This window comes from Budorcas taxicolor, chromosome 2, assembly GCF_023091745.1.
Source record: "Budorcas taxicolor isolate Tak-1 chromosome 2, Takin1.1, whole genome shotgun sequence".
Lineage (NCBI taxonomy): Eukaryota > Metazoa > Chordata > Mammalia > Artiodactyla > Bovidae > Budorcas > Budorcas taxicolor.
This window is the reverse complement of record NC_068911.1, coordinates 70,873,314-70,884,869: the sequence shown is the minus strand read 5'-3', so window position 1 is coordinate 70,884,869 and position 11,556 is coordinate 70,873,314. Positions and strand designations below refer to the sequence as shown.

General features: G+C 37.7%; 1 pseudogene; it reads right to left on the bottom strand.

Annotated features, from left to right (window-relative positions):
• Positions 1-8,940: 8,940 nt before the first annotated feature.
• Positions 8,941-9,041, bottom strand: LOC128044001 (uncharacterized; annotated as a pseudogene).
• Between the last annotated feature and the right edge of the window lie 2,515 nt (positions 9,042-11,556).

Sequence of the window (11,556 nt, the reverse complement as noted above, 5' to 3'; positions counted from 1 at the left end):
AAATCAACACTTAAGCTTTTTTTTCACCTTTAGAATTATTTAGAATGGACTTTAGTGTTTTTCTTTCATAGTATGTATTATTTATTGTTATGATTATTTACTGACAACAGAGATATACAAGATACTGTGCAGAAGATTATTACTATTCATAGAGTTTATAAACTAAAAGAATGAAAATACGAAAAACTGCAGAGAAAGTAGTTGAATATCTGCTGATCCTAAGAACTATTTTTAATTTTCAGCTTTGATGTAAATTGCTAGTTTAGGTATCTTTAATTTAAGCATGTTAGAAAATGCTCTTTGTTCATAAGTATAGATATGTGTCTGCATATGAAATTGAACTTTGAGCTGGAAAGCTTGTAGAACATTGTAATATAGTAGAAAATACATTAATGAAAAGAAATTTGAATTCATTTTCCACTAACTAGATTTTGTGAACTGGATTGAGTCACTTAACCCACTGTCAGTTAGAGCTTCCCTTCCCAGGCACACTGGTACTTTGGGTGACAGAGGTGCCTAGACATGGATCCCACATCTCTTGGGGTTGCCTGAGGTGGTCTGGGTGGCTGCAGCTTCTGGGCCAGAAGCATCTTGGTCCATTTTCTCCATCATACCCACCATATCACTTTCCAAGTGTGCCATGACTTGAGAAAAGTTTGGAAGGAAGCATTGCTTAACTCACCTAAACTTAGTAAAATCTGTTAGATCATCTACCCACACTCATCATTTTTTAAGAGGCAATACTTATTTTTAACCTTAAATATGTAACTGTAAAACTACCTAATTCTTCTGACTTATTTTTAAATTTTAGAAGGAACCTGTTTAATGTATTCATTTCAAAAGGCATTTTAAAAAGATATAACCCTTTGGGAATAAATATGGTACTACATAAAAAGGGCCATAATAATGACCATATCTTTTCCTCATAAATTTTACTCCTTGATATTGTAACCTAAAGCATAACAAACAAACAGAAAGATAAATGCATGAGGCTGCTTACGTCTGCATTATTTTCAATAACAAAAAATTGGAAATAATCTAAATGTCAAAGAAGAAAGTTGGGTTAATAAAAAGAGTGAAGTCTTATACTGCCATTAAAATAATTGTTCAGAATACTGTATAGAAACGTGGACATGTCTGTGATATGATAAGTAAAGTAAACACAATATAAAATGATATGTACACTATCATTATGACTATAAAATCTTCATGCATGTGGAAAGTAATATGCAGAACTGAAATTCACTGTGTTAGTGTAGGGGATATGGAATGATTTTTAAATTATTTAAATACTTTTCTTTAATATTACTTTGTATTTTCAATAAAAATAAATAAATCACTGTATATATGGTAAAGCTGCTTGAATTGGGGCCAGTTGAATTGAAGAACAATTAAGCTTCTGAATTAATGAAACAACTGAATTATAGACTATTTCATCCTGTAACTGAATTATAGACAATTTTATTGCCTTTAAGAATATCTGCATTTAATGCTGAACCAATATTTTTTTTTATCCAGTAGTACTTTAGAGAGCTCTTTTATGAACAGATGAGAACAGTTAGGATCATCTTTACCTCCCTTTTCAGCTTGTCCAGGTCTTATAAAATCCTGACTTAAGCCTAACCACTGGAAATTCTTTCCTAACGGTTTCAGCCGCAGTACAACTCCCATTGTCACATTTAAAGAATTTAACATTTATATGTGCATATTATGTCTCTCGGCTAATTTTGAGATCATGAATCCCATCTTAGTCTTCTCAGGGTCTAACATTTCTGGAGGATGATGGTATCAGTTTTACAGAAAAGTATCTGGAGGTGCATGAAGGATCTTGAAAAATAGTTTGTGATCTGAGATGTTTTATTTCCAGCTCCTGTTTTCTGCAAAATTTCTTTTTTTTTTTTTTTTTTTTGCTCTTGATATATGTACCAAGAATGGATTAAGAAGGATAAACATTTCAGCTGGAATGGTTCCAAGTTCCAAATCACTGTTGTATGACTGAGAAATATTTTATTGTAATTAAATGTAAGCCATTGCTTTTGAGGGGGCGGCAAACACTATTTTACAAAATAATTAAAGTTGTGGAGATGATTTTAAGTATGACTTAATTAAGACTCTAAATATCAAAATTTTGAAAGTTGCTGTTTCTCACAAATCTTATTTTTAAACTGCAAGTGAAATAGGATCAAGATCTAGGCTACTTGCTTAAGGGCACATTAACCTTTATTTTCACATGCATGAAAAACTTTTTAAGGTCTCTTCATCTATAAGTTCCCCAGCTAGCTCTTCTTTCTTTATTTTTTTAAATTAATTAATTTATTTATTTATTTTAACTTTTTTACTTTATTTTACTTTATAATACTGTATTGGTTTTGCCATACATTGACATGAATCCACCACGGGTGTACATGCGATCCCAAACATGAACCCCCCTCCCACTTCCCTCCCCACAACATCCCTCCGGGTCATCCCCGTGCACCAGCCCCAAGCATGCTGTATCCTGCATCGGACATAGACTGGTGATTCGATTCTTACATGATAGTATACATGTTTCAATGCCATTCTCCCAAATCATCCCACCCTCTCCCTCTCCCTCTGAGTCCAAAAGTCCGCTATACACATCTGTGTCTTTTTGGCTGTCTTGCATACAGGGTCATCATTGCTATCTTTCTAAATTCCATATATATGTGTTAGTATACTGTATTGGTGTTTTTCTTTCTGGCTTACTTCACTCTGTATAATCGGCTCCAGTTTCATCCATCTCATCAGAACTGATTCAAATGTATTCTTTTTAACGGCTGAGTAATACTCCATTGTGTATATATACCACAGCTTTCTTATCCATTCATCTGCTGATGGACATCTAGGTTGTTTCCATGTCCTGGCTATTATAAACAGTGCTGCGATGAACATTGGGGTACACGTGTCTCTTTCAATTCTGGTTTCCTCGGTGTGTATGCCCAGCAGTGGGATTGCTGGGTCATATGGCAGTTCTATTTGCAATTTTTTAAGGTATCTCCACACTGTTCTCCATAGTGGCTGTACTAGTTTGCATTCCCACCAACAGTGTAGGAGGGTTCCCTTTTCTCCACACCCTCTCCAGCATTTATTGCTTGCAGATTTTTGGATTGCAGACATTCTGACTAGTGTGAAGTGGTACCTCATTGTGGTTTTGATTTGCATTTCTCTAATAATGAGTGAGGTTGAGCATCTTTTCATGTGTTTGTTAGCCATCTGTATGTCTTCTTTGGAGAAATGTCTATTTAGTTCTTTGGCCCATTTTTTGATTGGGTCGTTTATTTTTCTGGAATTGAGCTGCATAAGTTGCTTGTATATTTTTGAGATTAGTTGTTTGTCAGTTGCTTCATTTGCTATTATTTTCTCCCATTCAGAAGGCTGTCTTTTCACCTTGCTTATATTTTCCTTTGTTGTGCAGAAGCTTTTAATTTTAATTAGATCCCATTTGTTTATTTTTGCTTTTATTTCCAGAATTCTGGGAGGTGGATCATAGAGGATCCTGCTGTGGTTTATGTCGGAGAGTGTTTTGCCTATGTTCTCCTCTAGGAGTTTTATAGTTTCTGGTCTTACATTTAGATTTTTAATCCATTTTGAGTTTATTTTCGTGTGCGGTGTTAGGAAGTGATCTAGTTTCATTCTTTTACAAGTGGTTGACCAGTTTTCCCAGCACCACTTGTTAAAGAGATTGTCTTTACTCCATTGTATATTCTTGCCTCCTTTGTCAAAGATAAGGTGTCCATATGTGTGTGGATTTATCTCTGGGCTTTCTATTTTGTTCCATTGATCTATATTTCTGTCTTTGTGCCAGTACCATACTGTCTTGATGACTGTGGCTTTGTAGTAGAGCCTGAAGTCAGGCAAGTTGATTCCTCCAGTTCCATTCTTCTTTCTCAAGATTGCTTTGGAAAACCTGACAAAGATACTACAAAAAAAGAAAACTACAGGCCAGTATCACTGATGAACATAGATGCAAAAATACTCAATAAAATTCTAGCAATCAGAATCCAACAACACATTAAAAAGATCATACACCATGACCAAGTGGGCTTTATCCCAGGGATGCAAGGATTCTTCAATATCTGCAAATAAATCAATGTAATTCACCACATTAACAAATTGAAAAATAAAAACCATATGATTATCTCAATAGATGCAGAGAAGGCCTTTGATAAAATTCAACATCCATTTATGATAAAAACTCTTGAGAAAGCAGGAATAGAAGGAACATACCTCAACATAATAAAAGCTATATATGACAAACCCACAGCAAACATTATCCTCAATGGTGAAAAATTGAAAGCATTTCCCCTAAAGTCAGGAACAAGACAAGGGTGCCCAGTTTCACTGCTACTATTCAACATAGTTCTGGAAGTTTTGGCCACAGCAATCAGAGCAGAAAAAGAAATAAAAGGAATCCAAATTAGAAAAGAAGAAGTAAAACTCTCACTGTTTGCAGTAAAGACTCCACCAGAAAATTACAGAGCTGATCAATGAATATAGTAAAGTTGCAGGCTATAAAATCAACACACAGAAATCTCTTGCATTCCTATACACTAATAATGAGAAAGTAGAAAAAGAAATTAAGGAAACAATTCCATTCACCATTGCAACAAAAAGAATAAAATACTTAGGAATATATCTACCTAAAGAAACTAAAGACCTATATATAGAAAACTATAAAACACTGATGAAAGAAATCAAAGAGGACACTAATAGATGGAGAAATATACCATGTTCATGGATTGGAAGAATCAATATAGTGAAAATGAGTATACTACCCAAAGCAATTTACAAATTCAATGCAATCCCTATCAAGCTACCAGCGATATTTTTCACAGAACTAGAACAAATAATTTATTTCTTTAACTCCTTGCAATTTATTTGTTGAAGAAGCTAGATCATTTATTCCATTTTTCCAGGGTTGAGATTGTACTGATTGTGTTCCTATTGTGTAGTTTAGCATATTCCTCTGTCCTCCATGTTTCCTGTAAGTCTGTAGTTAAATCCAAAAGCTTAATCAGATTCAGATTTCATTTTTCTTTTGTTTTGGTCAAAACTGCTTCACAGGTGGTGGTGTGTTCCTTCATCAAAAGACATAATTGTCTCAGATGTTAGCAGCCACAGATGCTCAATACGCAATCCTTAATTCATTAGGGGTTGCAAAATGGTGATTTCCAGTGCTCTCTCTTCTTGGTGTATTTGTTGAAATATTTCTATAAAGAGAAATCTTCCTTCACTTACTAGTTGTTTATCTGGAGGTATAGTTTGTATGGGAAAGGTAGAAGAAATGGCTTGATTCCTAACTTTATGTATCTGTTTGCAAAATGAATAGTTGTTAGCATCCTTCAAAGGTGATTTATTAGATTTATTGGTTTTTTAAATCATTATGAACTCATGGATTTAAATACACTTAGCATCTTTCAGTCCATTGCAGTTACTCTTATTGATGCTCTGTTTATCATCATGGGCCAGTGAAAGGCTCTGAAGATAGCTTCCCAGTTCCTTTTGGCACAACTCCAGTAGTTTTTGATGATTCCTTTGCTGTCTGGTGTGACAAGATTCTCCTGATTCATCTTGAACATTTCCTTCCTCAAACCTTTAATCAGCCATTTCTCCAAGCAGCCCTGATTTCTTGCAGTGAAAACTGGTATTTCAAGACCATAGTCTGGATACTACGGATGCTTATTGCTACTAGATTGTCCCATGTTTCTAGGCCTAAAATTAAAATGCATAATAATAAAAATACTAAATGCAGGAGAGAAATAATTACAGTTAAAAATTTCTAAGGTCCCAGCATTGTCAGGAAGTGGTAAAAGCTCCACAGGGTATTTACCTAGTCTTTTTTAGCCCAATATCTATATCCCTTTTTTTCACAGAAAGTATCCTGGTTTTCAAAGTCACCTGGCATAACAGGATTAAAAAAATCACTTTATAATTCGTTTTATTCCACTTCTTTCTCTCTCTCTCTCTCTCACACACACACACCCCATTCTCAGAATAATAATACTGACAAGCATTTTGGGTATAAATTTTCAATAATTTTGGACCTCTTCAAAATTCCAGATAGTAAATGGGGAGGTGAGGTTGAAACTGACTAACTACCACCTGAGACTTTACATCAGACAGAAGAAAAGAATGGTAAATAATCCCACTCGGGAATTTTAAACATACATTGAAAGTGAAGTTTTAGAGCACTTTGTTCTTCATAATTTTTAAAAGTTTCTGAAATACAGTCCTTATTAGAGCTTCTTTCTGCTTTTATATCCTCTAATTTCTAGTAAAAGACATTTATTTTTGGAGGCTCAGCCAAGAACTTATAAGACTTTTTTGGATAACATTTCCCACTCGGCCTAACAGCAGGTCCAGAAAACACAGAGTTCAGTTCAGTCACTCAGTCGTGTCCGACTCTCTGTGACCCCATGGACTGCAGCACGCCAGGTCTCCCTGTCCATCACCAACTCCTGGAGCTTGAGTAAGCTCATGTCCATTAAGTTGGTGATGTCATCCAACCATCTCATCCTCTGTCGTCCCCTTCTCCTCCCACCTTCAATCTTTCCCAGCATCAGGGCCTTTTCCAATGAGTCACTTCTTTGCATCAGGTGGCCAAAGTATTGGAGCTTCAGCTTCAGCATCAGTCCTTCCCATGAATATTCAGGACTGATTTCCTTTAGAATTGACTGGTTGGATCTCCTTGCAGTCCAAGGCACTCTCAAGAGTCTTCTCCAGCACCACAAAGGACACATACAATTATTTTCCAGTGGTCGTTAAATAGGAATGGAAACCCAAAGTTACTGGTTTAACAATGTATCCTTTTTTTTTTTTTTTTAATCTTTGCTTTTAAAAGAAGTTAGAAAGGCAACACGACAGTGTCCATAACCTTGGTCTCTTAAACAAGAAGGAAGCTCTCTTAGAAGGTTTGGGGCTGAAACTGCCCACTGTTTAGAAGCCCCACTGTGTCCAAACATTTCCTCAACTCCACCAAAATCACAGCACACACTTAGTTCACGGAACTGTTAGAAAGTTTAAATCAAAATTGTGCCCATATAAATTATCATTATTCTCTTGGCTGGACACAACTTCAGTCTTTCAGTGCATTTTGTGGCTTTGTATTTCCTATTTGTGTTTTTCATCAGTGCACCTGTAATGTTTTAAAAAGTAGTTCTAACTGGGCATCTTTCCATAATGACATCCGCCTTCTGTGAACCTACTTTTTAAAAAATGTATTTATTTTTGAACCTGTGTTTTTACTCATAAGTAATAAATAAAGATGTTCCTGGCCATTGCAGTAGATGAGCTGAAGCTTTGAAATCTTTTTCAATGAGGAAGCTCAAAGTTTTATGAGAAAACAACTGCCAGAAAGTAAAACAACATCTCTGGAAGCAGCATAGCATCCTGTCTCATAAATCTAAGATCCAAAACTCTCATCAGGCTCCTTCCCTTTCCATTCCCCTTCCCTTTCTGTAAAACCCAAACGTTTAGAAGAACCGGAGTGAAGCGAAGGGAGAGCCACCCACTCAGTTCTCTGTCATCCTAGTCTCAACCTGTAGAGCAGCTTTAGTTCTGATCTGGTTCTATTTGAGAAATGCCTTGCGTTGTACTCACCAGGTTTTGCTGATGAGCAAATAAATCCCTGCTGACAACAGAAATAGCCCGATCATGTTACTCCTCTGTGCAAATCCCTGTGATGACTCTCCATTTTATTTGGAATAGAGTCTATGTCCTTCCAGTAGTACACATGTGTGCTGTTGTAGGTGGACACAAAGATGGAGAGTCACATGCTCAGGTAGAAGCTTAGAGTCTTGTTATAGACGGAAAGAAGGGGGTAACAGATACTGGAACCATTAACAGTCTCTGCCAGATACTAAAATGCTATAAAGCTATTGTAAGCTACTATAATTAAAATCTGGTGTGCTATATTTCAAGATAAAGAAGCAAGGTTAAAACCTCAGGTACTGAAACGTGAGTAGAAAACCAGATAATTGGAAAACTTTTATAGTACATTTTCATGTGTGTCTGGGCCTATACTGGTGCTCACCCAGAAGGAGTTTTGTCGTTGTTCAGTCTCTCAGTCGTGTCCAGCTCTGCAATGTCATGGACTGCAGCACACCAGGATTCTTGGTCCTTCACTATTTCCAGGAGTTTGCTCAAACCCATGTCCATTGAGTCAGTGATGCCATCCAACCATCTTGTCCTCTTTTGTCCCCTTCTCCTGCCTTCAGTTTTTCCCAGCATCGGGGGTGTCTTTTCCAATGAGTCATCTCTTCACATCAGGTGGCCAAAGTATTGGAGCTTCAGCTTCAGCGTCAGTCCTTCCAGTGAATATTCAGGGTTGATTTCCTTTAGGATTGACTGTTTGGATCTCCTTGCAGTCCAAGGGACTCTCAAGAGTCTTCTCCAACACCACAGTTTGAAGGCATCAATTCTTTGGCACTCAGCCTTTTTTATGGTCCACCTCTCACATTGGTACCTGACTACTGGAAAAACCATAGCTTTGACTATATGGACAGCAAAGTCAGGAAATAATGTCTCTGCTTTTTTAATGTGCTGTCTAGGTTTGTCATAGCTTCCAACAAGCAAGCGCCTTTTAATTTCCTGGCTGCAGTCACCATCCACATCGATTGTGGATAAGGCAAAAATAAAGCCTGTCACTGTCATTGTTTCCCCATCTATTTGCCATGAAGTGATGGACCTGGATGCCACGATGTTTGTTTATTGAATGTTGAGTTTTAAGCCAGCTTTTGCATTGTCTTCTTTCACCTTCATCAAGAGGCTCTTTAATTTCTCTTCTCTTTCTGCCATTAGAGTGGTATCATCTGCATATCTGAGGTTATTGATATTTCTCCCAGCAATCTTTGTTTAAAATTTATTTATTTTTAATTGAAGGATAATTGCTTTACAAAATTTTGTTGTTTCCTGTCAAACATCAAAAATATGGAATGCTTTATGAATTTGCATTCTTGGGCAGGGGCCTTGCTAATCTTCCCTGTATCCCTCCAATTTTAGTATATGTGCTTGGAAGCAAGCACTCAGCAACCTTGATTCAGACTTGTGCTTCATCCAGTCTGGAATTTCGCATGATATTCTCTGTATATAAGTTAAATAAGCATGATAACAATATACAGCCTTGATGTATTCCTTTCCCAATTTTGAACCAGGCCATTTAACCTTTCTTAAAAAGCAGAGACATTACTTTGTCTACAAAGGTCCGTCCAGTCAAGGCTATGGTTTTTCCAGTAGTCATTTATGGATGTGAAAGTTGAACTATAAAGAAAGCTGAGCGCCGAAGAATTAATGCTTTTGAACTGTGGTGTTGGAGAAGACTCTTGAGAGTCCCTTGGGCTGCAAAGAGATCCAACCAGTCCATCCTAAAGGAGATCAGTCCTGGGTGTTCATTGGAAGAACTGATGATGAAGCTGAATCGCCAATACTTTGGCCACCTGATGCAAAGAGCTGACTCATTTGAAAAGACACTGATGCTGGGACAGATTGAGAGGAGGAGGAGAAGGGGACGACAGAGGATGAGATGGTTGGATGACATCACCGACTCAATGGACATGGGTTTGGGTAGACTCTGGCAGTTGGTGATGGACAGGGAGGCCTGGCGTGCTGTGGTTCATGGGGTCGCAAAGAGACATGACTGAGTGACTGAACTGAACTGAACTGAACCTGAAGTATGTTTAATTTACTATGTGCTATTATCAAGTGTACTGCAAAGTGATTTAGGATTCCCTGGTGGCTCAGATGGTAAAGAGTCTGCCTGCAATGCGGGAAACCTGAGTTCGATCCCTGGGTCCGGAAGATCCTATGGAGAAGGAAATGGAAACCCACTCTAGTATTCTTGCCTGGAAAATCCCGTGGACAGAGGAACCTGGGAGGCTACAGCACCAAGAGTCAGACACGACTGAGCAACTTCACTCACTCACTCATCCTGTGTTATACAGTAGGGGCTTCCCAGGTGGGGCTAGTGGTAAAGAATCCACCTGCCAGCTGAGAAGTCATGAGACTTGGGTTTGATCCCTGGGTCGGGAAGAGCCATGGCAACCCACTCCAGTATTCTTGTCTGGAGAATTCCATGGACAGAGGAGCCTGGTGGGCTCAGTCCCTGGGGTTGCAAAGATTTGGACACAACTGAAATGACAGCATGCAGGCACGCTATATAGTAGACCCTTGTTCATCTATTTTATATATAATAGTGTATTTATGTCAATCCCAGACTCCTAATTCGTCTCTACTCCTGCCTCCCCACTATCCTATTTGGAAGCCATAAATTTGTTTTTTATGTCTGAGTCTATTTCAGTTTTGTAAATAAGTTCATTTTGATCATTTTTTTTTAGATTTCACATGTAGTTGGTATCACAAGATATTTGTCTTTCTCTATCTACTTACTTCATTTAATATGACTGTCTGTAGGTCCATCTTATGTTACTACAAATGTCATTAGTTCCTTCTTTTTTGTGGCTGAGTAATATTCTATTGTATATATATCATGTCTTCTTTATCCATTCATCTGTAGATGGACATTTAAGTTGTTTCCATGTCTTGGCAGTTGCAAATAGTACTGCTAAGAACACTGGGGTGCGTGTGTGTTTTTGAGTTGGAGTTTTCTCCAGATTCAGGCCCAGCAGTGGGATTGCAGGGTCACATGATAACTCTCTGTAGTTGTTCAAGAAACCTCCATACTGTATTCCATAGTGGCTGTACCAATTTACATTCCCACCAACAGTGTAGGAGGGTTCCTTTTCCTCCATACCCTCTTCAGCGTTTATTATCTGTAGACTTTTAAAAAATAATTTTATTCATTTATCTACGGCTGAGCTGGGTCTTTGTTGCTGTGCAGGCTTTTCTCTGGTTACAGTGCACAGGCTTCACATTGTGGTGGCTTCTCATGCTGCTGAGCACAGGTTCTAGGGTGCACGGGCTTCAGCGGTTGCAGCACATGGGCTCAGCTGTGGCTCCCAGGTTCTAGAGCACATTCTCAACAGTTGTGGCACGTGGGCTTATTTGCTCTGCAGCATGTGGGATCTCCCCAGATCAGAGATCAAACCAGTGTCTCCTGCATAGGCAGGTGGATTCTTTACCACATGACCCACTAGGGAAGCCCTGTAGACTTTTCAATGATGGCCACTCTGACTGGTGTGAAGTGATATCTCATCGTAGTTTTAATTTGCCTTTCTCTAATAATTAGCGATATTGAGCATCTTCTCATATGCCAGTGACTATCTGTATGTCTCCTTTGGAGAAATGTCTATTTAAGTCTTCTGTCTGTTTTTTTTTTTTTAATTGGGTTATTTGTTTTTTAATATTTTGTATATTTTGGAAATAATCCCTTGTCAGTAGCATCTTTCAAATATTTTCTCACAGTCTGTAAGTTGTGTTCTCATTTTTTTATGGTTTCCTTTGCTGTACAGAAGCTTTTAAGTTTAATTAGGTTCCATTTGCTTATTTTTGCTCTTCCATTACTCTAGGAGAAAATTTAAAAAAAATACTGCTGCGATTTATGTCAGAGAGTGTTCTGCCTATGTTTTCTTCTAGTAGTTTTAT